We start from the raw sequence: 20219 nt of genomic DNA, 5'->3' as shown, positions 1-20219 counted from the left end.
ACCAATAGTTGTCACATTTTTGGGAATCCTGAGAAGTTTTGCATTCCAAACTGAGCAAATAAAAGCCCTGCCGGAGAATCGATCCCTGATTGCACTAAATATATGCTCCATGAAGACAGTTCACACGTGAGGTGTGAGCAATTCCAAGCCTGACACTTTACATTCTAGTCTCAAATCGAGACTTTGCAGTCCATGGGCTTCAGAGTCTCCTTGCATCCAGCAAAACGTTAGAGTGCAGTCGAGGGGATGTAGCTCAGTGGTAGAGCGCATGCTTTGCATGTATGAGGCCCCGGGTTCAATCCCCGGCATCTCCAGGAGTCTCTGTTCTCTATCTTGGCTTTTTCCAGAAGGCTAGCCTGCCATCTTGTGGAAAGTAGAGGTTTCTCCGGCAGTTGGGGGTCAGAACCCCGCTTAAATTGTTTGCTTTGAAAAATGTGTTTGGAGTAGGCATAGTTTCCACTTTTCAAGAAAATCTGAGAATTTTGCTTGCCAAAAGGAGGAAATAAATGCCCTCTCTGAGGATCGAACTCAGGACCTTCAGATTATGAGACTGACGCGCTGCCTACTGCGCTAAGAAGGCTGCACACAAGCATCTCTAAATAGGACTATAGACCATGAAGATATTCCAGGTACGAGGCTTAAGGATTTTCCTGGCTGAGACTTTATGCTGCAGTGTCAAATGGGTTGACTTGGCAGCCAGTAAAACTTGGCAGACATGGGGATGTAGCTCAGTGGTAGAGCGCATGCTTTGCATGTATGAGGCCCCGGGTTCAATCCCCGGCATCTCCAGACTTTTGCCATGCTTGTCTCGGATTTTGGCAGAAAACAAGGCTGGCTATCAGTATTAAGGAAGAGATATGTCATGCAACTGGGATACCAACCCCACTTAAACTGTGAGACGTTTGCCTTGAAAAAACCCATGAAATGGGGCTATCTCATTTTTGATGCTTATACAACAGAAGAATCTTACTTGTTTAAGCCATCAAAGTGATGATTAATCTTGGCAATCTTAATACATTTAGGATAGAAATCTGTGGCAGCCCTCTTGGTCATTGGTAAGGGTTCTTCCTCGAAAGCAGAGACTCTTACTTTTCTGGTAACTTTGAGGGGGAGTGGCAGGTAATATTGATGATGTGCATCTGTCTGCTCCTGGTCCCCACCCTCCACAACCTTTCTTGAGCGAGAGATAATTTTGGTGCTACGGAAGTTTGCCACTACTCCTTCGATAGCTCAGTTGGTAGAGCGGAGGACTGTAGCATAAATTCAGGCATCCTTAGGTCGCTGGTTCAAATCCGGCTCGAAGGATTTTGTGGTTTAATTTCCATGGCTTTTGCTTTGAATCAACAATACCTTCCATTGACTATGAAAAATTCCCAGAGCTTCGATAAATACCGGAAAAGAAGCGTACTCTATCTGCTTTCAAAGGGAATGGATGACATAGTCGTCGCTAGGGGAGGTGTGAAGAACAGTCAAGGAAACCTGCTGATCAGAACTAATACCAAAGCATTGCATTAATATATGTATGCCCTTGGCAGACTTCCAATTGCACTGCTCCAAAGGTAGCTGCTTGGCAGCCAATCACACTATGACTTGCCTTCAATTTGAATGTATACCGATGGGCAAGAGGGAATATCCAATGGAATCATCTCCCGAAAGGCTGAGCAAGCAGGAAAGTAGACCAATAGTTGTCACATTTTTGGGAATCCTGAGAAGTTTTGCATTCCAAACTGAGCAAATAAAAGCCCTGCCGGAGAATCGATCCCTGATTGCACTAAATATATGCTCCATGAAGACAGTTCACACGTGAGGTGTGAGCAATTCCAAGCCTGACACTTTACATTCTAGTCTCAAATCGAGACTTTGCAGTCCATGGGCTTCAGAGTCTCCTTGCATCCAGCAAAACGTTAGAGTGCAGTCGAGGGGATGTAGCTCAGTGGTAGAGCGCATGCTTTGCATGTATGAGGCCCCGGGTTCAATCCCCGGCATCTCCAGGAGTCTCTGTTCTCTATCTTGGCTTTTTCCAGAAGGCTAGCCTGCCATCTTGTGGAAAGTAGAGGTTTCTCCGGCAGTTGGGGGTCAGAACCCCGCTTAAATTGTTTGCTTTGAAAAATGTGTTTGGAGTAGGCATAGTTTCCACTTTTCAAGAAAATCTGAGAATTTTGCTTGCCAAAAGGAGGAAATAAATGCCCTCTCTGAGGATCGAACTCAGGACCTTCAGATTATGAGACTGACGCGCTGCCTACTGCGCTAAGAAGGCTGCACACAAGCATCTCTAAATAGGACTATAGACCATGAAGATATTCCAGGTACGAGGCTTAAGGATTTTCCTGGCTGAGACTTTATGCTGCAGTGTCAAATGGGTTGACTTGGCAGCCAGTAAAACTTGGCAGACATGGGGATGTAGCTCAGTGGTAGAGCGCATGCTTTGCATGTATGAGGCCCCGGGTTCAATCCCCGGCATCTCCAGACTTTTGCCATGCTTGTCTCGGATTTTGGCAGAAAACAAGGCTGGCTATCAGTATTAAGGAAGAGATATGTCATGCAACTGGGATACCAACCCCACTTAAACTGTGAGACGTTTGCCTTGAAAAAACCCATGAAATGGGGCTATCTCATTTTTGATGCTTATACAACAGAAGAATCTTACTTGTTTAAGCCATCAAAGTGATGATTAATCTTGGCAATCTTAATACATTTAGGATAGAAATCTGTGGCAGCCCTCTTGGTCATTGGTAAGGGTTCTTCCTCGAAAGCAGAGACTCTTACTTTTCTGGTAACTTTGAGGGGGAGTGGCAGGTAATATTGATGATGTGCATCTGTCTGCTCCTGGTCCCCACCCTCCACAACCTTTCTTGAGCGAGAGATAATTTTGGTGCTACGGAAGTTTGCCACTACTCCTTCGATAGCTCAGTTGGTAGAGCGGAGGACTGTAGCATAAATTCAGGCATCCTTAGGTCGCTGGTTCAAATCCGGCTCGAAGGATTTTGTGGTTTAATTTCCATGGCTTTTGCTTTGAATCAACAATACCTTCCATTGACTATGAAAAATTCCCAGAGCTTCGATAAATACCGGAAAAGAAGCGTACTCTATCTGCTTTCAAAGGGAATGGATGACATAGTCGTCGCTAGGGGAGGTGTGAAGAACAGTCAAGGAAACCTGCTGATCAGAACTAATACCAAAGCATTGCATTAATATATGTATGCCCTTGGCAGACTTCCAATTGCACTGCTCCAAAGGTAGCTGCTTGGCAGCCAATCACACTATGACTTGCCTTCAATTTGAATGTATACCGATGGGCAAGAGGGAATATCCAATGGAATCATCTCCCGAAAGGCTGAGCAAGCAGGAAAGTAGACCAATAGTTGTCACATTTTTGGGAATCCTGAGAAGTTTTGCATTCCAAACTGAGCAAATAAAAGCCCTGCCGGAGAATCGATCCCTGATTGCACTAAATATATGCTCCATGAAGACAGTTCACACGTGAGGTGTGAGCAATTCCAAGCCTGACACTTTACATTCTAGTCTCAAATCGAGACTTTGCAGTCCATGGGCTTCAGAGTCTCCTTGCATCCAGCAAAACGTTAGAGTGCAGTCGAGGGGATGTAGCTCAGTGGTAGAGCGCATGCTTTGCATGTATGAGGCCCCGGGTTCAATCCCCGGCATCTCCAGGAGTCTCTGTTCTCTATCTTGGCTTTTTCCAGAAGGCTAGCCTGCCATCTTGTGGAAAGTAGAGGTTTCTCCGGCAGTTGGGGGTCAGAACCCCGCTTAAATTGTTTGCTTTGAAAAATGTGTTTGGAGTAGGCATAGTTTCCACTTTTCAAGAAAATCTGAGAATTTTGCTTGCCAAAAGGAGGAAATAAATGCCCTCTCTGAGGATCGAACTCAGGACCTTCAGATTATGAGACTAACGCGCTGCCTACTGCGCTAAGAAGGCTGCACACAAGCATCTCTAAATAGGACTATAGACCATGAAGATATTCCAGGTACGAGGCTTAAGGATTTTCCTGGCTGAGACTTTATGCTGCAGTGTCAAATGGGTTGACTTGGCAGCCAGTAAAACTTGGCAGACATGGGGATGTAGCTCAGTGGTAGAGCGCATGCTTTGCATGTATGAGGCCCCGGGTTCAATCCCTGGCATCTCCAGACTTTTGCCATGCTTGTCTCGGATTTTGGCAGAAAACAAGGCTGGCTATCAGTATTAAGGAAGAGATATGTCATGCAACTGGGATACCAACCCCACTTAAACTGTGAGACGTTTGCCTTGAAAAAACCCATGAAATGGGGCTATCTCATTTTTGATGCTTATACAACAGAAGAATCTTACTTGTTTAAGCCATCAAAGTGATGATTAATCTTGGCAATCTTAATACATTTAGGATAGAAATCTGTGGCAGCCCTCTTGGTCATTGGTAAGGGTTCTTCCTCGAAAGCAGAGACTCTTACTTTTCTGGTAACTTTGAGGGGGAGTGGCAGGTAATATTGATGATGTGCATCTGTCTGCTCCTGGTCCCCACCCTCCACAACCTTTCTTGAGCGAGAGATAATTTTGGTGCTACGGAAGTTTGCCACTACTCCTTCGATAGCTCAGTTGGTAGAGCGGAGGACTGTAGCATAAATTCAGGCATCCTTAGGTCGCTGGTTCAAATCCGGCTCGAAGGATTTTGTGGTTTAATTTCCATGGCTTTTGCTTTGAATCAACAATACCTTCCATTGACTATGAAAAATTCCCAGAGCTTCGATAAATACCGGAAAAGAAGCGTACTCTATCTGCTTTCAAAGGGAATGGATGACATAGTCGTCGCTAGGGGAGGTGTGAAGAACAGTCAAGGAAACCTGCTGATCAGAACTAATACCAAAGCATTGCATTAATATATGTATGCCCTTGGCAGACTTCCAATTGCACTGCTCCAAAGGTAGCTGCTTGGCAGCCAATCACACTATGACTTGCCTTCAATTTGAATGTATACCGATGGGCAAGAGGGAATATCCAATGGAATCATCTCCCGAAAGGCTGAGCAAGCAGGAAAGTAGACCAATAGTTGTCACATTTTTGGGAATCCTGAGAAGTTTTGCATTCCAAACTGAGCAAATAAAAGCCCTGCCGGAGAATCGATCCCTGATTGCACTAAATATATGCTCCATGAAGACAGTTCACACGTGAGGTGTGAGCAATTCCAAGCCTGACACTTTACATTCTAGTCTCAAATCGAGACTTTGCAGTCCATGGGCTTCAGAGTCTCCTTGCATCCAGCAAAACGTTAGAGTGCAGTCGAGGGGATGTAGCTCAGTGGTAGAGCGCATGCTTCGCATGTATGAGGCCCCGGGTTCAATCCCCGGCATCTCCAGGAGTCTCTGTTCTCTATCTTGGCTTTTTCCAGAAGGCTAGCCTGCCATCTTGTGGAAAGTAGAGGTTTCTCCGGCAGTTGGGGGTCAGAACCCCGCTTAAATTGTTTGCTTTGAAAAATGTGTTTGGAGTAGGCATAGTTTCCACTTTTCAAGAAAATCTGAGAATTTTGCTTGCCAAAAGGAGGAAATAAATGCCCTCTCTGAGGATCGAACTCAGGACCTTCAGATTATGAGACTGACGCGCTGCCTACTGCGCTAAGAAGGCTGCACACAAGCATCTCTAAATAGGACTATAGACCATGAAGATATTCCAGGTACGAGGCTTAAGGATTTTCCTGGCTGAGACTTTATGCTGCAGTGTCAAATGGGTTGACTTGGCAGCCAGTAAAACTTGGCAGACATGGGGATGTAGCTCTGTGGTAGAGCGCATGCTTTGCATGTATGAGGCCCCGGGTTCAATCCCCGGCATCTCCAGACTTTTGCCATGCTTGTCTCGGATTTTGGCAGAAAACAAGGCTGGCTATCAGTATTAAGGAAGAGATATGTCATGCAACTGGGATACCAACCCCACTTAAACTGTGAGACGTTTGCCTTGAAAAAACCCATGAAATGGGGCTATCTCATTTTTGATGCTTATACAACAGAAGAATCTTACTTGTTTAAGCCATCAAAGTGATGATTAATCTTGGCAATCTTAATACATTTAGGATAGAAATCTGTGGCAGCCCTCTTGGTCATTGGTAAGGGTTCTTCCTCGAAAGCAGAGACTCTTACTTTTCTGGTAACTTTGAGGGGGAGTGGCAGGTAATATTGATGATGTGCATCTGTCTGCTCCTGGTCCCCACCCTCCACAACCTTTCTTGAGCGAGAGATAATTTTGGTGCTACGGAAGTTTGCCACTACTCCTTCGATAGCTCAGTTGGTAGAGCGGAGGACTGTAGCATAAATTCAGGCATCCTTAGGTCGCTGGTTCAAATCCGGCTCGAAGGATTTTGTGGTTTAATTTCCATGGCTTTTGCTTTGAATCAACAATACCTTCCATTGACTATGAAAAATTCCCAGAGCTTCGATAAATACCGGAAAAGAAGCGTACTCTATCTGCTTTCAAAGGGAATGGATGACATAGTCGTCGCTAGGGGAGGTGTGAAGAACAGTCAAGGAAACCTGCTGATCAGAACTAATACCAAAGCATTGCATTAATATATGTATGCCCTTGGCAGACTTCCAATTGCACTGCTCCAAAGGTAGCTGCTTGGCAGCCAATCACACTATGACTTGCCTTCAATTTGAATGTATACCGATGGGCAAGAGGGAATATCCAATGGAATCATCTCCCGAAAGGCTGAGCAAGCAGGAAAGTAGACCAATAGTTGTCACATTTTTGGGAATCCTGAGAAGTTTTGCATTCCAAACTGAGCAAATAAAAGCCCTGCCGGAGAATCGATCCCTGATTGCACTAAATATATGCTCCATGAAGACAGTTCACACGTGAGGTGTGAGCAATTCCAAGCCTGACACTTTACATTCTAGTCTCAAATCGAGACTTTGCAGTCCATGGGCTTCAGAGTCTCCTTGCATCCAGCAAAACGTTAGAGTGCAGTCGAGGGGATGTAGCTCAGTGGTAGAGCGCATGCTTCGCATGTATGAGGCACCGGGTTCAATCCCCGGCATCTCCAGGAGTCTCTGTTCTCTATCTTGGCTTTTTCCAAAAGGCTAGCCTGCCATCTTGTGGAAAGTAGAGGTTTCTCCGGCAGTTGGGGGTCAGAACCCCGCTTAAATTGTTTGCTTTGAAAAATGTGTTTGGAGTAGGCATAGTTTCCACTTTTCAAGAAAATCTGAGAATTTTGCTTGCCAAAAGGAGGAAATAAATGCCCTCTCTGAGGATCGAACTCAGGACCTTCAGATTATGAGACTGACGCGCTGCCTACTGCGCTAAGAAGGCTGCACACAAGCATCTCTAAATAGGACTATAGACCATGAAGATATTCCAGGTACGAGGCTTAAGGATTTTCCTGGCTGAGACTTTATGCTGCAGTGTCAAATGGGTTGACTTGGCAGCCAGTAAAACTTGGCAGACATGGGGATGTAGCTCAGTGGTAGAGCGCATGCTTTGCATGTATGAGGCCCCGGGTTCAATCCCCGGCATCTCCAGACTTTTGCCATGCTTGTCTCGGATTTTGGCAGAAAACAAGGCTGGCTATCAGTATTAAGGAAGAGATATGTCATGCAACTGGGATACCAACCCCACTTAAACTGTGAGACGTTTGCCTTGAAAAAACCCATGAAATGGGGCTATCTCATTTTTGATGCTTATACAACAGAAGAATCTTACTTGTTTAAGCCATCAAAGTGATGATTAATCTTGGCAATCTTAATACATTTAGGATAGAAATCTGTGGCAGCCCTCTTGGTCATTGGTAAGGGTTCTTCCTCGAAAGCAGAGACTCTTACTTTTCTGGTAACTTTGAGGGGGAGTGGCAGGTAATATTGATGATGTGCATCTGTCTGCTCCTGGTCCCCACCCTCCACAACCTTTCTTGAGCGAGAGATAATTTTGGTGCTACGGAAGTTTGCCACTACTCCTTCGATAGCTCAGTTGGTAGAGCGGAGGACTGTAGCATAAATTCAGGCATCCTTAGGTCGCTGGTTCAAATCCGGCTCGAAGGATTTTGTGGTTTAATTTCCATGGCTTTTGCTTTGAATCAACAATACCTTCCATTGACTATGAAAAATTCCCAGAGCTTCGATAAATACCGGAAAAGAAGCGTACTCTATCTGCTTTCAAAGGGAATGGATGACATAGTCGTCGCTAGGGGAGGTGTGAAGAACAGTCAAGGAAACCTGCTGATCAGAACTAATACCAAAGCATTGCATTAATATATGTATGCCCTTGGCAGACTTCCAATTGCACTGCTCCAAAGGTAGCTGCTTGGCAGCCAATCACACTATGACTTGCCTTCAATTTGAATGTATACCGATGGGCAAGAGGGAATATCCAATGGAATCATCTCCCGAAAGGCTGAGCAAGCAGGAAAGTAGACCAATAGTTGTCACATTTTTGGGAATCCTGAGAAGTTTTGCATTCCAAACTGAGCAAATAAAAGCCCTGCCGGAGAATCGATCCCTGATTGCACTAAATATATGCTCCATGAAGACAGTTCACACGTGAGGTGTGAGCAATTCCAAGCCTGACACTTTACATTCTAGTCTCAAATCGAGACTTTGCAGTCCATGGGCTTCAGAGTCTCCTTGCATCCAGCAAAACGTTAGAGTGCAGTCGAGGGGATGTAGCTCAGTGGTAGAGCGCATGCTTTGCATGTATGAGGCCCCGGGTTCAATCCCCGGCATCTCCAGGAGTCTCTGTTCTCTATCTTGGCTTTTTCCAGAAGGCTAGCCTGCCATCTTGTGGAAAGTAGAGGTTTCTCCGGCAGTTGGGGGTCAGAACCCCGCTTAAATTGTTTGCTTTGAAAAATGTGTTTGGAGTAGGCATAGTTTCCACTTTTCAAGAAAATCTGAGAATTTTGCTTGCCAAAAGGAGGAAATAAATGCCCTCTCTGAGGATCGAACTCAGGACCTTCAGATTATGAGACTAACGCGCTGCCTACTGCGCTAAGAAGGCTGCACACAAGCATCTCTAAATAGGACTATAGACCATGAAGATATTCCAGGTACGAGGCTTAAGGATTTTCCTGGCTGAGACTTTATGCTGCAGTGTCAAATGGGTTGACTTGGCAGCCAGTAAAACTTGGCAGACATGGGGATGTAGCTCAGTGGTAGAGCGCATGCTTTGCATGTATGAGGCCCCGGGTTCAATCCCCGGCATCTCCAGACTTTTGCCATGCTTGTCTCGGATTTTGGCAGAAAACAAGGCTGGCTATCAGTATTAAGGAAGAGATATGTCATGCAACTGGGATACCAACCCCACTTAAACTGTGAGACGTTTGCCTTGAAAAAACCCATGAAATGGGGCTATCTCATTTTTGATGCCTATACAACAGAAGAATCTTACTTGTTTAAGCCATCAAAGTGATGATTAATCTTGGCAATCTTAATACATTTAGGATAGAAATCTGTGGCAGCCCTCTTGGTCATTGGTAAGGGTTCTTCCTCGAAAGCAGAGACTCTTACTTTTCTGGTAACTTTGAGGGGGAGTGGCAGGTAATATTGATGATGTGCATCTGTCTGCTCCTGGTCCCCACCCTCCACAACCTTTCTTGAGCGAGAGATAATTTTGGTGCTACGGAAGTTTGCCACTACTCCTTCGATAGCTCAGTTGGTAGAGCGGAGGACTGTAGCATAAATTCAGGCATCCTTAGGTCGCTGGTTCAAATCCGGCTCGAAGGATTTTGTGGTTTAATTTCCATGGCTTTTGCTTTGAATCAACAATACCTTCCATTGACTATGAAAAATTCCCAGAGCTTCGATAAATACCGGAAAAGAAGCGTACTCTATCTGCTTTCAAAGGGAATGGATGACATAGTCGTCGCTAGGGGAGGTGTGAAGAACAGTCAAGGAAACCTGCTGATCAGAACTAATACCAAAGCATTGCATTAATATATGTATGCCCTTGGCAGACTTCCAATTGCACTGCTCCAAAGGTAGCTGCTTGGCAGCCAATCACACTATGACTTGCCTTCAATTTGAATGTATACCGATGGGCAAGAGGGAATATCCAATGGAATCATCTCCCGAAAGGCTGAGCAAGCAGGAAAGTAGACCAATAGTTGTCACATTTTTGGGAATCCTGAGAAGTTTTGCATTCCAAACTGAGCAAATAAAAGCCCTGCCGGAGAATCGATCCCTGATTGCACTAAATATATGCTCCATGAAGACAGTTCACACGTGAGGTGTGAGCAATTCCAAGCCTGACACTTTACATTCTAGTCTCAAATCGAGACTTTGCAGTCCATGGGCTTCAGAGTCTCCTTGCATCCAGCAAAACGTTAGAGTGCAGTCGAGGGGATGTAGCTCAGTGGTAGAGCGCATGCTTCGCATGTATGAGGCCCCGGGTTCAATCCCCGGCATCTCCAGGAGTCTCTGTTCTCTATCTTGGCTTTTTCCAGAAGGCTAGCCTGCCATCTTGTGGAAAGTAGAGGTTTCTCCGGCAGTTGGGGGTCAGAACCCCGCTTAAATTGTTTGCTTTGAAAAATGTGTTTGGAGTAGGCATAGTTTCCACTTTTCAAGAAAATCTGAGAATTTTGCTTGCCAAAAGGAGGAAATAAATGCCCTCTCTGAGGATCGAACTCAGGACCTTCAGATTATGAGACTGACGCGCTGCCTACTGCGCTAAGAAGGCTGCACACAAGCATCTCTAAATAGGACTATAGACCATGAAGATATTCCAGGTACGAGGCTTAAGGATTTTCCTGGCTGAGACTTTATGCTGCAGTGTCAAATGGGTTGACTTGGCAGCCAGTAAAACTTGGCAGACATGGGGATGTAGCTCTGTGGTAGAGCGCATGCTTTGCATGTATGAGGCCCCGGGTTCAATCCCCGGCATCTCCAGACTTTTGCCATGCTTGTCTCGGATTTTGGCAGAAAACAAGGCTGGCTATCAGTATTAAGGAAGAGATATGTCATGCAACTGGGATACCAACCCCACTTAAACTGTGAGACGTTTGCCTTGAAAAAACCCATGAAATGGGGCTATCTCATTTTTGATGCTTATACAACAGAAGAATCTTACTTGTTTAAGCCATCAAAGTGATGATTAATCTTGGCAATCTTAATACATTTAGGATAGAAATCTGTGGCAGCCCTCTTGGTCATTGGTAAGGGTTCTTCCTCGAAAGCAGAGACTCTTACTTTTCTGGTAACTTTGAGGGGGAGTGGCAGGTAATATTGATGATGTGCATCTGTCTGCTCCTGGTCCCCACCCTCCACAACCTTTCTTGAGCGAGAGATAATTTTGGTGCTACGGAAGTTTGCCACTACTCCTTCGATAGCTCAGTTGGTAGAGCGGAGGACTGTAGCATAAATTCAGGCATCCTTAGGTCGCTGGTTCAAATCCGGCTCGAAGGATTTTGTGGTTTAATTTCCATGGCTTTTGCTTTGAATCAACAATACCTTCCATTGACTATGAAAAATTCCCAGAGCTTCGATAAATACCGGAAAAGAAGCGTACTCTATCTGCTTTCAAAGGGAATGGATGACATAGTCGTCGCTAGGGGAGGTGTGAAGAACAGTCAAGGAAACCTGCTGATCAGAACTAATACCAAAGCATTGCATTAATATATGTATGCCCTTGGCAGACTTCCAATTGCACTGCTCCAAAGGTAGCTGCTTGGCAGCCAATCACACTATGACTTGCCTTCAATTTGAATGTATACCGATGGGCAAGAGGGAATATCCAATGGAATCATCTCCCGAAAGGCTGAGCAAGCAGGAAAGTAGACCAATAGTTGTCACATTTTTGGGAATCCTGAGAAGTTTTGCATTCCAAACTGAGCAAATAAAAGCCCTGCCGGAGAATCGATCCCTGATTGCACTAAATATATGCTCCATGAAGACAGTTCACACGTGAGGTGTGAGCAATTCCAAGCCTGACACTTTACATTCTAGTCTCAAATCGAGACTTTGCAGTCCATGGGCTTCAGAGTCTCCTTGCATCCAGCAAAACGTTAGAGTGCAGTCGAGGGGATGTAGCTCAGTGGTAGAGCGCATGCTTCGCATGTATGAGGCACCGGGTTCAATCCCCGGCATCTCCAGGAGTCTCTGTTCTCTATCTTGGCTTTTTCCAAAAGGCTAGCCTGCCATCTTGTGGAAAGTAGAGGTTTCTCCGGCAGTTGGGGGTCAGAACCCCGCTTAAATTGTTTGCTTTGAAAAATGTGTTTGGAGTAGGCATAGTTTCCACTTTTCAAGAAAATCTGAGAATTTTGCTTGCCAAAAGGAGGAAATAAATGCCCTCTCTGAGGATCGAACTCAGGACCTTCAGATTATGAGACTGACGCGCTGCCTACTGCGCTAAGAAGGCTGCACACAAGCATCTCTAAATAGGACTATAGACCATGAAGATATTCCAGGTACGAGGCTTAAGGATTTTCCTGGCTGAGACTTTATGCTGCAGTGTCAAATGGGTTGACTTGGCAGCCAGTAAAACTTGGCAGACATGGGGATGTAGCTCAGTGGTAGAGCGCATGCTTTGCATGTATGAGGCCCCGGGTTCAATCCCCGGCATCTCCAGACTTTTGCCATGCTTGTCTCGGATTTTGGCAGAAAACAAGGCTGGCTATCAGTATTAAGGAAGAGATATGTCATGCAACTGGGATACCAACCCCACTTAAACTGTGAGACGTTTGCCTTGAAAAAACCCATGAAATGGGGCTATCTCATTTTTGATGCTTATACAACAGAAGAATCTTACTTGTTTAAGCCATCAAAGTGATGATTAATCTTGGCAATCTTAATACATTTAGGATAGAAATCTGTGGCAGCCCTCTTGGTCATTGGTAAGGGTTCTTCCTCGAAAGCAGAGACTCTTACTTTTCTGGTAACTTTGAGGGGGAGTGGCAGGTAATATTGATGATGTGCATCTGTCTGCTCCTGGTCCCCACCCTCCACAACCTTTCTTGAGCGAGAGATAATTTTGGTGCTACGGAAGTTTGCCACTACTCCTTCGATAGCTCAGTTGGTAGAGCGGAGGACTGTAGCATAAATTCAGGCATCCTTAGGTCGCTGGTTCAAATCCGGCTCGAAGGATTTTGTGGTTTAATTTCCATGGCTTTTGCTTTGAATCAACAATACCTTCCATTGACTATGAAAAATTCCCAGAGCTTCGATAAATACCGGAAAAGAAGCGTACTCTATCTGCTTTCAAAGGGAATGGATGACATAGTCGTCGCTAGGGGAGGTGTGAAGAACAGTCAAGGAAACCTGCTGATCAGAACTAATACCAAAGCATTGCATTAATATATGTATGCCCTTGGCAGACTTCCAATTGCACTGCTCCAAAGGTAGCTGCTTGGCAGCCAATCACACTATGACTTGCCTTCAATTTGAATGTATACCGATGGGCAAGAGGGAATATCCAATGGAATCATCTCCCGAAAGGCTGAGCAAGCAGGAAAGTAGACCAATAGTTGTCACATTTTTGGGAATCCTGAGAAGTTTTGCATTCCAAACTGAGCAAATAAAAGCCCTGCCGGAGAATCGATCCCTGATTGCACTAAATATATGCTCCATGAAGACAGTTCACACGTGAGGTGTGAGCAATTCCAAGCCTGACACTTTACATTCTAGTCTCAAATCGAGACTTTGCAGTCCATGGGCTTCAGAGTCTCCTTGCATCCAGCAAAACGTTAGAGTGCAGTCGAGGGGATGTAGCTCAGTGGTAGAGCGCATGCTTTGCATGTATGAGGCCCCGGGTTCAATCCCCGGCATCTCCAGGAGTCTCTGTTCTCTATCTTGGCTTTTTCCAGAAGGCTAGCCTGCCATCTTGTGGAAAGTAGAGGTTTCTCCGGCAGTTGGGGGTCAGAACCCCGCTTAAATTGTTTGCTTTGAAAAATGTGTTTGGAGTAGGCATAGTTTCCACTTTTCAAGAAAATCTGAGAATTTTGCTTGCCAAAAGGAGGAAATAAATGCCCTCTCTGAGGATCGAACTCAGGACCTTCAGATTATGAGACTAACGCGCTGCCTACTGCGCTAAGAAGGCTGCACACAAGCATCTCTAAATAGGACTATAGACCATGAAGATATTCCAGGTACGAGGCTTAAGGATTTTCCTGGCTGAGACTTTATGCTGCAGTGTCAAATGGGTTGACTTGGCAGCCAGTAAAACTTGGCAGACATGGGGATGTAGCTCAGTGGTAGAGCGCATGCTTTGCATGTATGAGGCCCCGGGTTCAATCCCCGGCATCTCCAGACTTTTGCCATGCTTGTCTCGGATTTTGGCAGAAAACAAGGCTGGCTATCAGTATTAAGGAAGAGATATGTCATGCAACTGGGATACCAACCCCACTTAAACTGTGAGACGTTTGCCTTGAAAAAACCCATGAAATGGGGCTATCTCATTTTTGATGCCTATACAACAGAAGAATCTTACTTGTTTAAGCCATCAAAGTGATGATTAATCTTGGCAATCTTAATACATTTAGGATAGAAATCTGTGGCAGCCCTCTTGGTCATTGGTAAGGGTTCTTCCTCGAAAGCAGAGACTCTTACTTTTCTGGTAACTTTGAGGGGGAGTGGCAGGTAATATTGATGATGTGCATCTGTCTGCTCCTGGTCCCCACCCTCCACAACCTTTCTTGAGCGAGAGATAATTTTGGTGCTACGGAAGTTTGCCACTACTCCTTCGATAGCTCAGTTGGTAGAGCGGAGGACTGTAGCATAAATTCAGGCATCCTTAGGTCGCTGGTTCAAATCCGGCTCGAAGGATTTTGTGGTTTAATTTCCATGGCTTTTGCTTTGAATCAACAATACCTTCCATTGACTATGAAAAATTCCCAGAGCTTCGATAAATACCGGAAAAGAAGCGTACTCTATCTGCTTTCAAAGGGAATGGATGACATAGTCGTCGCTAGGGGAGGTGTGAAGAACAGTCAAGGAAACCTGCTGATCAGAACTAATACCAAAGCATTGCATTAATATATGTATGCCCTTGGCAGACTTCCAATTGCACTGCTCCAAAGGTAGCTGCTTGGCAGCCAATCACACTATGACTTGCCTTCAATTTGAATGTATACCGATGGGCAAGAGGGAATATCCAATGGAATCATCTCCCGAAAGGCTGAGCAAGCAGGAAAGTAGACCAATAGTTGTCACATTTTTGGGAATCCTGAGAAGTTTTGCATTCCAAACTGAGCAAATAAAAGCCCTGCCGGAGAATCGATCCCTGATTGCACTAAATATATGCTCCATGAAGACAGTTCACACGTGAGGTGTGAGCAATTCCAAGCCTGACACTTTACATTCTAGTCTCAAATCGAGACTTTGCAGTCCATGGGCTTCAGAGTCTCCTTGCATCCAGCAAAACGTTAGAGTGCAGTCGAGGGGATGTAGCTCAGTGGTAGAGCGCATGCTTCGCATGTATGAGGCACCGGGTTCAATCCCCGGCATCTCCAGGAGTCTCTGTTCTCTATCTTGGCTTTTTCCAGAAGGCTAGCCTGCCATCTTGTGGAAAGTAGAGGTTTCTCCGGCAGTTGGGGGTCAGAACCCCGCTTAAATTGTTTGCTTTGAAAAATGTGTTTGGAGTAGGCATAGTTTCCACTTTTCAAGAAAATCTGAGAATTTTGCTTGCCAAAAGGAGGAAATAAATGCCCTCTCTGAGGATCGAACTCAGGACCTTCAGATTATGAGACTGACACGCTGCCTACTGCGCTAAGAAGGCTGCACACAAGCATCTCTAAATAGGACTATAGACCATGAAGATATTCCAGGTACGAGGCTTAAGGATTTTCCTGGCTGAGACTTTATGCTGCAGTGTCAAATGGGTTGACTTGGCAGCCAGTAAAACTTGGCAGACATGGGGATGTAGCTCAGTGGTAGAGCGCATGCTTTGCATGTATGAGGCCCCGGGTTCAATCCCCGGCATCTCCAGACTTTTGCCATGCTTGTCTCGGATTTTGGCAGAAAACAAGGCTGGCTATCAGTATTAAGGAAGAGATATGTCATGCAACTGGGATACCAACCCCACTTAAACTGTGAGACGTTTGCCTTGAAAAAACCCATGAAATGGGGCTATCTCATTTTTGATGCTTATACAACAGAAGAATCTTACTTGTTTAAGCCATCAAAGTGATGATTAATCTTGGCAATCTTAATACATTTAGGATAGAAATCTGTGGCAGCCCTCTTGGTCATTGGTAAGGGTTCTTCCTCGAAAGCAGAGACTCTTACTTTTCTGGTAACTTTGAGGGGGAGTGGCAGGTAATATTGATGATGTGCATCTGTCTGCTCCTGGTCCCCACCCTCCACAACCTTTCTTGAGCGAGAGATAATTTTGGTGCTACGGAAGTTTGCCACTACTCCTTCGATAGCTCAGTTGGTAGAGCGGAGGACTGTAGCATAAATTCAGGCATCCTTAGGTCGCTGGTTCAAATCCGGCTCGAAGGATTTTGTGGTTTAATTTCCATGGCTTTTGCTTTGAATCAACAATACCTTCCATTGACTATGAAAAATTCCCAGAGCTTCGATAAATACCGGAAAAGAAGCGTACTCTATCTGCTTTCAAAGGGAATGGATGACATAGTCGTCGCTAGGGGAGGTGTGAAGAACAGTCAAGGAAACCTGCTGATCAGAACTAATACCAAAGCATTGCATTAATATATGTATGCCCTTGGCAGACTTCCAATTGCACTGCTCCAAAGGTAGCTGCTTGGCAGCCAATCACACTATGACTTGCCTTCAATTTGAATGTATACCGATGGGCAAGAGGGAATATCCAATGGAATCATCTCCCGAAAGGCTGAGCAAGCAGGAAAGTAGACCAATAGTTGTCACATTTTTGGGAATCCTGAGAAGTTTTGCATTCCAAACTGAGCAAATAAAAGCCCTGCCGGAGAATCGATCCCTGATTGCACTAAATATATGCTCCATGAAGACAGTTCACACGTGAGGTGTGAGCAATTCCAAGCCTGACACTTTACATTCTAGTCTCAAATCGAGACTTTGCAGTCCATGGGCTTCAGAGTCTCCTTGCATCCAGCAAAACGTTAGAGTGCAGTCGAGGGGATGTAGCTCAGTGGTAGAGCGCATGCTTCGCATGTATGAGGCCCCGGGTTCAATCCCCGGCATCTCCAGGAGTCTCTGTTCTCTATCTTGGCTTTTTCCAGAAGGCTAGCCTGCCATCTTGTGGAAAGTAGAGGTTTCTCGGGCAGTTGGGGGTCAGAACCCCGCTTAAATTGTTTGCTTTGAAAAATGTGTTTGGAGTAGGCATAGTTTCCACTTTTCAAGAAAATCTGAGAATTTTGCTTGCCAAAAGGAGGAAATAAATGCCCTCTCTGAGGATCGAACTCAGGACCTTCAGATTATGAGACTGACGCGCTGCCTACTGCGCTAAGAAGGCTGCACACAAGCATCTCTAAATAGGACTATAGACCATGAAGATATTCCAGGTACGAGGCTTAAGGATTTTCCTGGCTGAGACTTTATGCTGCAGTGTCAAATGGGTTGACTTGGCAGCCAGTAAAACTTGGCAGACATGGGGATGTAGCTCAGTGGTAGAGCGCATGCTTTGCATGTATGAGGCCCCGGGTTCAATCCCCGGCATCTCCAGACTTTTGCCATGCTTGTCTCGGATTTTGGCAGAAAACAAGGCTGGCTATCAGTATTAAGGAAGAGATATGTCATGCAACTGGGATACCAACCCCACTTAAACTGTGAGACGTTTGCCTTGAAAAAACCCATGAAATGGGGCTATCTCATTTTTGATGCTTATACAACAGAAGAATCTTACTTGTTTAAGCCATCAAAGTGATGATTAATCTTGGCAATCTTAATACATTTAGGATAGAAATCTGTGGCAGCCCTCTTGGTCATTGGTAAGGGTTCTTCCTCGAAAGCAGAGACTCTTACTTTTCTGGTAACTTTGAGGGGGAGTGGCAGGTAATATTGATGATGTGCATCTGTCTGCTCCTGGTCCCCACCCTCCACAACCTTTCTTGAGCGAGAGATAATTTTGGTGCTACGGAAGTTTGCCACTACTCCTTCGATAGCTCAGTTGGTAGAGCGGAGGACTGTAGCATAAATTCAGGCATCCTTAGGTCGCTGGTTCAAATCCGGCTCGAAGGATTTTGTGGTTTAATTTCCATGGCTTTTGCTTTGAATCAACAATACCTTCCATTGACTATGAAAAATTCCCAGAGCTTCGATAAATACCGGAAAAGAAGCGTACTCTATCTGCTTTCAAAGGGAATGGATGACATAGTCGTCGCTAGGGGAGGTGTGAAGAACAGTCAAGGAAACCTGCTGATCAGAACTAATACCAAAGCATTGCATTAATATATGTATGCCCTTGGCAGACTTCCAATTGCACTGCTCCAAAGGTAGCTGCTTGGCAGCCAATCACACTATGACTTGCCTTCAATTTGAATGTATACCGATGGGCAAGAGGGAATATCCAATGGAATCATCTCCCGAAAGGCTGAGCAAGCAGGAAAGTAGACCAATAGTTGTCACATTTTTGGGAATCCTGAGAAGTTTTGCATTCCAAACTGAGCAAATAAAAGCCCTGCCGGAGAATCGATCCCTGATTGCACTAAATATATGCTCCATGAAGACAGTTCACACGTGAGGTGTGAGCAATTCCAAGCCTGACACTTTACATTCTAGTCTCAAATCGAGACTTTGCAGTCCATGGGCTTCAGAGTCTCCTTGCATCCAGCAAAACGTTAGAGTGCAGTCGAGGGGATGTAGCTCAGTGGTAGAGCGCATGCTTCGCATGTATGAGGCCCCGGGTTCAATCCCCGGCATCTCCAGGAGTCTCTGTTCTCTATCTTGGCTTTTTCCAGAAGGCTAGCCTGCCATCTTGTGGAAAGTAGAGGTTTCTCGGGCAGTTGGGGGTCAGAACCCCGCTTAAATTGTTTGCTTTGAAAAATGTGTTTGGAGTAGGCATAGTTTCCACTTTTCAAGAAAATCTGAGAATTTTGCTTGCCAAAAGGAGGAAATAAATGCCCTCTCTGAGGATCGAACTCAGGACCTTCAGATTATGAGACTGACGCGCTGCCTACTGCGCTAAGAAGGCTGCACACAAGCATCTCTAAATAGGACTATAGACCATGAAGATATTCCAGGTACGAGGCTTAAGGATTTTCCTGGCTGAGACTTTATGCTGCAGTGTCAAATGGGTTGACTTGGCAGCCAGTAAAACTTGGCAGACATGGGGATGTAGCTCAGTGGTAGAGCGCATGCTTTGCATGTATGAGGCCCCGGGTTCAATCCCCGGCATCTCCAGACTTTTGCCATGCTTGTCTCGGATTTTGGCAGAAAACAAGGCTGGCTATCAGTATTAAGGAAGAGATATGTCATGCAACTGGGATACCAACCCCACTTAAACTGTGAGACGTTTGCCTTGAAAAAACCCATGAAATGGGGCTATCTCATTTTTGATGCTTATACAACAGAAGAATCTTACTTGTTTAAGCCATCAAAGTGATGATTAATCTTGGCAATCTTAATACATTTAGGATAGAAATCTGTGGCAGCCCTCTTGGTCATTGGTAAGGGTTCTTCCTCGAAAGCAGAGACTCTTACTTTTCTGGTAACTTTGAGGGGGAGTGGCAGGTAATATTGATGATGTGCATCTGTCTGCTCCTGGTCCCCACCCTCCACAACCTTTCTTGAGCGAGAGATAATTTTGGTGCTACGGAAGTTTGCCACTACTCCTTCGATAGCTCAGTTGGTAGAGCGGAGGACTGTAGCATAAATTCAGGCATCCTTAGGTCGCTGGTTCAAATCCGGCTCGAAGGATTTTGTGGTTTAATTTCCATGGCTTTTGCTTTGAATCAACAATACCTTCCATTGACTATGAAAAATTCCCAGAGCTTCGATAAATACCGGAAAAGAAGCGTACTCTATCTGCTTTCAAAGGGAATGGATGACATAGTCGTCGCTAGGGGAGGTGTGAAGAACAGTCAAGGAAACCTGCTGATCAGAACTAATACCAAAGCATTGCATTAATATATGTATGCCCTTGGCAGACTTCCAATTGCACTGCTCCAAAGGTAGCTGCTTGGCAGCCAATCACACTATGACTTGCCTTCAATTTGAATGTATACCGATGGGCAAGAGGGAATATCCAATGGAATCATCTCCCGAAAGGCTGAGCAAGCAGGAAAGTAGACCAATAGTTGTCACATTTTTGGGAATCCTGAGAAGTTTTGCATTCCAAACTGAGCAAATAAAAGCCCTGCCGGAGAATCGATCCCTGATTGCAC

The 20219-nt window shown here is 45.2% G+C and overlaps 48 non-coding genes across 48 annotated transcripts; 36 read left to right on the top strand and 12 right to left on the bottom strand.

The window, feature by feature from the left end:
* The first annotated feature begins 242 nt into the window (after positions 1 to 242).
* Positions 243 to 314, top strand: TRNAA-UGC (transfer RNA alanine (anticodon UGC)). Its single transcript has one exon. It is a non-coding gene; the product is annotated as a tRNA-Ala (tRNA).
* Positions 315 to 507: 193 nt separating this feature from the next.
* TRNAM-CAU (transfer RNA methionine (anticodon CAU)) lies at positions 508 to 580 on the bottom strand. The gene has a single exon. It is a non-coding gene; the product is annotated as a tRNA-Met (tRNA).
* Positions 581 to 717: 137 nt separating this feature from the next.
* Positions 718 to 789, top strand: TRNAA-UGC (transfer RNA alanine (anticodon UGC)). The gene has a single exon. It is a non-coding gene; the product is annotated as a tRNA-Ala (tRNA).
* A 430-nt stretch (positions 790 to 1219) lies between these two features.
* Positions 1220 to 1305, top strand: TRNAY-GUA (transfer RNA tyrosine (anticodon GUA)). Its single transcript is given in 2 exon segments — positions 1220 to 1256; positions 1270 to 1305. It is a non-coding gene; the product is annotated as a tRNA-Tyr (tRNA).
* Positions 1306 to 1919: 614 nt separating this feature from the next.
* TRNAA-UGC (transfer RNA alanine (anticodon UGC)) lies at positions 1920 to 1991 on the top strand. Its single transcript has one exon. It is a non-coding gene; the product is annotated as a tRNA-Ala (tRNA).
* Positions 1992 to 2184: 193 nt separating this feature from the next.
* TRNAM-CAU (transfer RNA methionine (anticodon CAU)) lies at positions 2185 to 2257 on the bottom strand. Its single transcript has one exon. It is a non-coding gene; the product is annotated as a tRNA-Met (tRNA).
* A 137-nt stretch (positions 2258 to 2394) lies between these two features.
* On the top strand, positions 2395 to 2466 carry TRNAA-UGC (transfer RNA alanine (anticodon UGC)). The gene has a single exon. It is a non-coding gene; the product is annotated as a tRNA-Ala (tRNA).
* Positions 2467 to 2896: 430 nt separating this feature from the next.
* Positions 2897 to 2982, top strand: TRNAY-GUA (transfer RNA tyrosine (anticodon GUA)). The gene is given in 2 exon segments: positions 2897 to 2933; positions 2947 to 2982. It is a non-coding gene; the product is annotated as a tRNA-Tyr (tRNA).
* Positions 2983 to 3596: 614 nt separating this feature from the next.
* On the top strand, positions 3597 to 3668 carry TRNAA-UGC (transfer RNA alanine (anticodon UGC)). The gene has a single exon. It is a non-coding gene; the product is annotated as a tRNA-Ala (tRNA).
* Positions 3669 to 3861: 193 nt separating this feature from the next.
* Positions 3862 to 3934, bottom strand: TRNAM-CAU (transfer RNA methionine (anticodon CAU)). The gene has a single exon. It is a non-coding gene; the product is annotated as a tRNA-Met (tRNA).
* Positions 3935 to 4071: 137 nt separating this feature from the next.
* On the top strand, positions 4072 to 4143 carry TRNAA-UGC (transfer RNA alanine (anticodon UGC)). Its single transcript has one exon. It is a non-coding gene; the product is annotated as a tRNA-Ala (tRNA).
* A 430-nt stretch (positions 4144 to 4573) lies between these two features.
* TRNAY-GUA (transfer RNA tyrosine (anticodon GUA)) lies at positions 4574 to 4659 on the top strand. Its single transcript is given in 2 exon segments — positions 4574 to 4610; positions 4624 to 4659. It is a non-coding gene; the product is annotated as a tRNA-Tyr (tRNA).
* A 614-nt stretch (positions 4660 to 5273) lies between these two features.
* On the top strand, positions 5274 to 5345 carry TRNAA-CGC (transfer RNA alanine (anticodon CGC)). The gene has a single exon. It is a non-coding gene; the product is annotated as a tRNA-Ala (tRNA).
* A 193-nt stretch (positions 5346 to 5538) lies between these two features.
* On the bottom strand, positions 5539 to 5611 carry TRNAM-CAU (transfer RNA methionine (anticodon CAU)). The gene has a single exon. It is a non-coding gene; the product is annotated as a tRNA-Met (tRNA).
* Positions 5612 to 5748: 137 nt separating this feature from the next.
* Positions 5749 to 5820, top strand: TRNAA-UGC (transfer RNA alanine (anticodon UGC)). The gene has a single exon. It is a non-coding gene; the product is annotated as a tRNA-Ala (tRNA).
* A 430-nt stretch (positions 5821 to 6250) lies between these two features.
* Positions 6251 to 6336, top strand: TRNAY-GUA (transfer RNA tyrosine (anticodon GUA)). The gene is given in 2 exon segments: positions 6251 to 6287; positions 6301 to 6336. It is a non-coding gene; the product is annotated as a tRNA-Tyr (tRNA).
* A 614-nt stretch (positions 6337 to 6950) lies between these two features.
* TRNAA-CGC (transfer RNA alanine (anticodon CGC)) lies at positions 6951 to 7022 on the top strand. The gene has a single exon. It is a non-coding gene; the product is annotated as a tRNA-Ala (tRNA).
* A 193-nt stretch (positions 7023 to 7215) lies between these two features.
* TRNAM-CAU (transfer RNA methionine (anticodon CAU)) lies at positions 7216 to 7288 on the bottom strand. Its single transcript has one exon. It is a non-coding gene; the product is annotated as a tRNA-Met (tRNA).
* A 137-nt stretch (positions 7289 to 7425) lies between these two features.
* Positions 7426 to 7497, top strand: TRNAA-UGC (transfer RNA alanine (anticodon UGC)). Its single transcript has one exon. It is a non-coding gene; the product is annotated as a tRNA-Ala (tRNA).
* A 430-nt stretch (positions 7498 to 7927) lies between these two features.
* On the top strand, positions 7928 to 8013 carry TRNAY-GUA (transfer RNA tyrosine (anticodon GUA)). The gene is given in 2 exon segments: positions 7928 to 7964; positions 7978 to 8013. It is a non-coding gene; the product is annotated as a tRNA-Tyr (tRNA).
* Positions 8014 to 8627: 614 nt separating this feature from the next.
* TRNAA-UGC (transfer RNA alanine (anticodon UGC)) lies at positions 8628 to 8699 on the top strand. Its single transcript has one exon. It is a non-coding gene; the product is annotated as a tRNA-Ala (tRNA).
* Positions 8700 to 8892: 193 nt separating this feature from the next.
* On the bottom strand, positions 8893 to 8965 carry TRNAM-CAU (transfer RNA methionine (anticodon CAU)). Its single transcript has one exon. It is a non-coding gene; the product is annotated as a tRNA-Met (tRNA).
* A 137-nt stretch (positions 8966 to 9102) lies between these two features.
* Positions 9103 to 9174, top strand: TRNAA-UGC (transfer RNA alanine (anticodon UGC)). The gene has a single exon. It is a non-coding gene; the product is annotated as a tRNA-Ala (tRNA).
* A 430-nt stretch (positions 9175 to 9604) lies between these two features.
* TRNAY-GUA (transfer RNA tyrosine (anticodon GUA)) lies at positions 9605 to 9690 on the top strand. The gene is given in 2 exon segments: positions 9605 to 9641; positions 9655 to 9690. It is a non-coding gene; the product is annotated as a tRNA-Tyr (tRNA).
* A 614-nt stretch (positions 9691 to 10304) lies between these two features.
* Positions 10305 to 10376, top strand: TRNAA-CGC (transfer RNA alanine (anticodon CGC)). Its single transcript has one exon. It is a non-coding gene; the product is annotated as a tRNA-Ala (tRNA).
* Positions 10377 to 10569: 193 nt separating this feature from the next.
* Positions 10570 to 10642, bottom strand: TRNAM-CAU (transfer RNA methionine (anticodon CAU)). The gene has a single exon. It is a non-coding gene; the product is annotated as a tRNA-Met (tRNA).
* A 137-nt stretch (positions 10643 to 10779) lies between these two features.
* On the top strand, positions 10780 to 10851 carry TRNAA-UGC (transfer RNA alanine (anticodon UGC)). Its single transcript has one exon. It is a non-coding gene; the product is annotated as a tRNA-Ala (tRNA).
* A 430-nt stretch (positions 10852 to 11281) lies between these two features.
* Positions 11282 to 11367, top strand: TRNAY-GUA (transfer RNA tyrosine (anticodon GUA)). Its single transcript is given in 2 exon segments — positions 11282 to 11318; positions 11332 to 11367. It is a non-coding gene; the product is annotated as a tRNA-Tyr (tRNA).
* A 614-nt stretch (positions 11368 to 11981) lies between these two features.
* Positions 11982 to 12053, top strand: TRNAA-CGC (transfer RNA alanine (anticodon CGC)). The gene has a single exon. It is a non-coding gene; the product is annotated as a tRNA-Ala (tRNA).
* Positions 12054 to 12246: 193 nt separating this feature from the next.
* On the bottom strand, positions 12247 to 12319 carry TRNAM-CAU (transfer RNA methionine (anticodon CAU)). The gene has a single exon. It is a non-coding gene; the product is annotated as a tRNA-Met (tRNA).
* Positions 12320 to 12456: 137 nt separating this feature from the next.
* TRNAA-UGC (transfer RNA alanine (anticodon UGC)) lies at positions 12457 to 12528 on the top strand. The gene has a single exon. It is a non-coding gene; the product is annotated as a tRNA-Ala (tRNA).
* Positions 12529 to 12958: 430 nt separating this feature from the next.
* TRNAY-GUA (transfer RNA tyrosine (anticodon GUA)) lies at positions 12959 to 13044 on the top strand. Its single transcript is given in 2 exon segments — positions 12959 to 12995; positions 13009 to 13044. It is a non-coding gene; the product is annotated as a tRNA-Tyr (tRNA).
* A 614-nt stretch (positions 13045 to 13658) lies between these two features.
* On the top strand, positions 13659 to 13730 carry TRNAA-UGC (transfer RNA alanine (anticodon UGC)). Its single transcript has one exon. It is a non-coding gene; the product is annotated as a tRNA-Ala (tRNA).
* Positions 13731 to 13923: 193 nt separating this feature from the next.
* Positions 13924 to 13996, bottom strand: TRNAM-CAU (transfer RNA methionine (anticodon CAU)). Its single transcript has one exon. It is a non-coding gene; the product is annotated as a tRNA-Met (tRNA).
* A 137-nt stretch (positions 13997 to 14133) lies between these two features.
* Positions 14134 to 14205, top strand: TRNAA-UGC (transfer RNA alanine (anticodon UGC)). The gene has a single exon. It is a non-coding gene; the product is annotated as a tRNA-Ala (tRNA).
* A 430-nt stretch (positions 14206 to 14635) lies between these two features.
* On the top strand, positions 14636 to 14721 carry TRNAY-GUA (transfer RNA tyrosine (anticodon GUA)). Its single transcript is given in 2 exon segments — positions 14636 to 14672; positions 14686 to 14721. It is a non-coding gene; the product is annotated as a tRNA-Tyr (tRNA).
* Positions 14722 to 15335: 614 nt separating this feature from the next.
* Positions 15336 to 15407, top strand: TRNAA-CGC (transfer RNA alanine (anticodon CGC)). The gene has a single exon. It is a non-coding gene; the product is annotated as a tRNA-Ala (tRNA).
* Positions 15408 to 15600: 193 nt separating this feature from the next.
* Positions 15601 to 15673, bottom strand: TRNAM-CAU (transfer RNA methionine (anticodon CAU)). The gene has a single exon. It is a non-coding gene; the product is annotated as a tRNA-Met (tRNA).
* Positions 15674 to 15810: 137 nt separating this feature from the next.
* On the top strand, positions 15811 to 15882 carry TRNAA-UGC (transfer RNA alanine (anticodon UGC)). Its single transcript has one exon. It is a non-coding gene; the product is annotated as a tRNA-Ala (tRNA).
* Positions 15883 to 16312: 430 nt separating this feature from the next.
* TRNAY-GUA (transfer RNA tyrosine (anticodon GUA)) lies at positions 16313 to 16398 on the top strand. The gene is given in 2 exon segments: positions 16313 to 16349; positions 16363 to 16398. It is a non-coding gene; the product is annotated as a tRNA-Tyr (tRNA).
* A 614-nt stretch (positions 16399 to 17012) lies between these two features.
* TRNAA-CGC (transfer RNA alanine (anticodon CGC)) lies at positions 17013 to 17084 on the top strand. Its single transcript has one exon. It is a non-coding gene; the product is annotated as a tRNA-Ala (tRNA).
* Positions 17085 to 17277: 193 nt separating this feature from the next.
* On the bottom strand, positions 17278 to 17350 carry TRNAM-CAU (transfer RNA methionine (anticodon CAU)). Its single transcript has one exon. It is a non-coding gene; the product is annotated as a tRNA-Met (tRNA).
* A 137-nt stretch (positions 17351 to 17487) lies between these two features.
* On the top strand, positions 17488 to 17559 carry TRNAA-UGC (transfer RNA alanine (anticodon UGC)). Its single transcript has one exon. It is a non-coding gene; the product is annotated as a tRNA-Ala (tRNA).
* A 430-nt stretch (positions 17560 to 17989) lies between these two features.
* TRNAY-GUA (transfer RNA tyrosine (anticodon GUA)) lies at positions 17990 to 18075 on the top strand. Its single transcript is given in 2 exon segments — positions 17990 to 18026; positions 18040 to 18075. It is a non-coding gene; the product is annotated as a tRNA-Tyr (tRNA).
* A 614-nt stretch (positions 18076 to 18689) lies between these two features.
* On the top strand, positions 18690 to 18761 carry TRNAA-CGC (transfer RNA alanine (anticodon CGC)). The gene has a single exon. It is a non-coding gene; the product is annotated as a tRNA-Ala (tRNA).
* A 193-nt stretch (positions 18762 to 18954) lies between these two features.
* Positions 18955 to 19027, bottom strand: TRNAM-CAU (transfer RNA methionine (anticodon CAU)). Its single transcript has one exon. It is a non-coding gene; the product is annotated as a tRNA-Met (tRNA).
* Positions 19028 to 19164: 137 nt separating this feature from the next.
* Positions 19165 to 19236, top strand: TRNAA-UGC (transfer RNA alanine (anticodon UGC)). Its single transcript has one exon. It is a non-coding gene; the product is annotated as a tRNA-Ala (tRNA).
* Positions 19237 to 19666: 430 nt separating this feature from the next.
* TRNAY-GUA (transfer RNA tyrosine (anticodon GUA)) lies at positions 19667 to 19752 on the top strand. Its single transcript is given in 2 exon segments — positions 19667 to 19703; positions 19717 to 19752. It is a non-coding gene; the product is annotated as a tRNA-Tyr (tRNA).
* Positions 19753 to 20219: the final 467 nt, after the last annotated feature.

The sequence above is a fragment of the Lissotriton vulgaris genome, chromosome 1_1 (assembly GCF_964263255.1).
Source record: "Lissotriton vulgaris chromosome 1_1, aLisVul1.2, whole genome shotgun sequence".
NCBI lineage: Eukaryota > Metazoa > Chordata > Amphibia > Caudata > Salamandridae > Lissotriton > Lissotriton vulgaris.
Note: the sequence above shows the minus strand (reverse complement) of the source record. Positions and strands in the feature narration are given on the sequence as shown.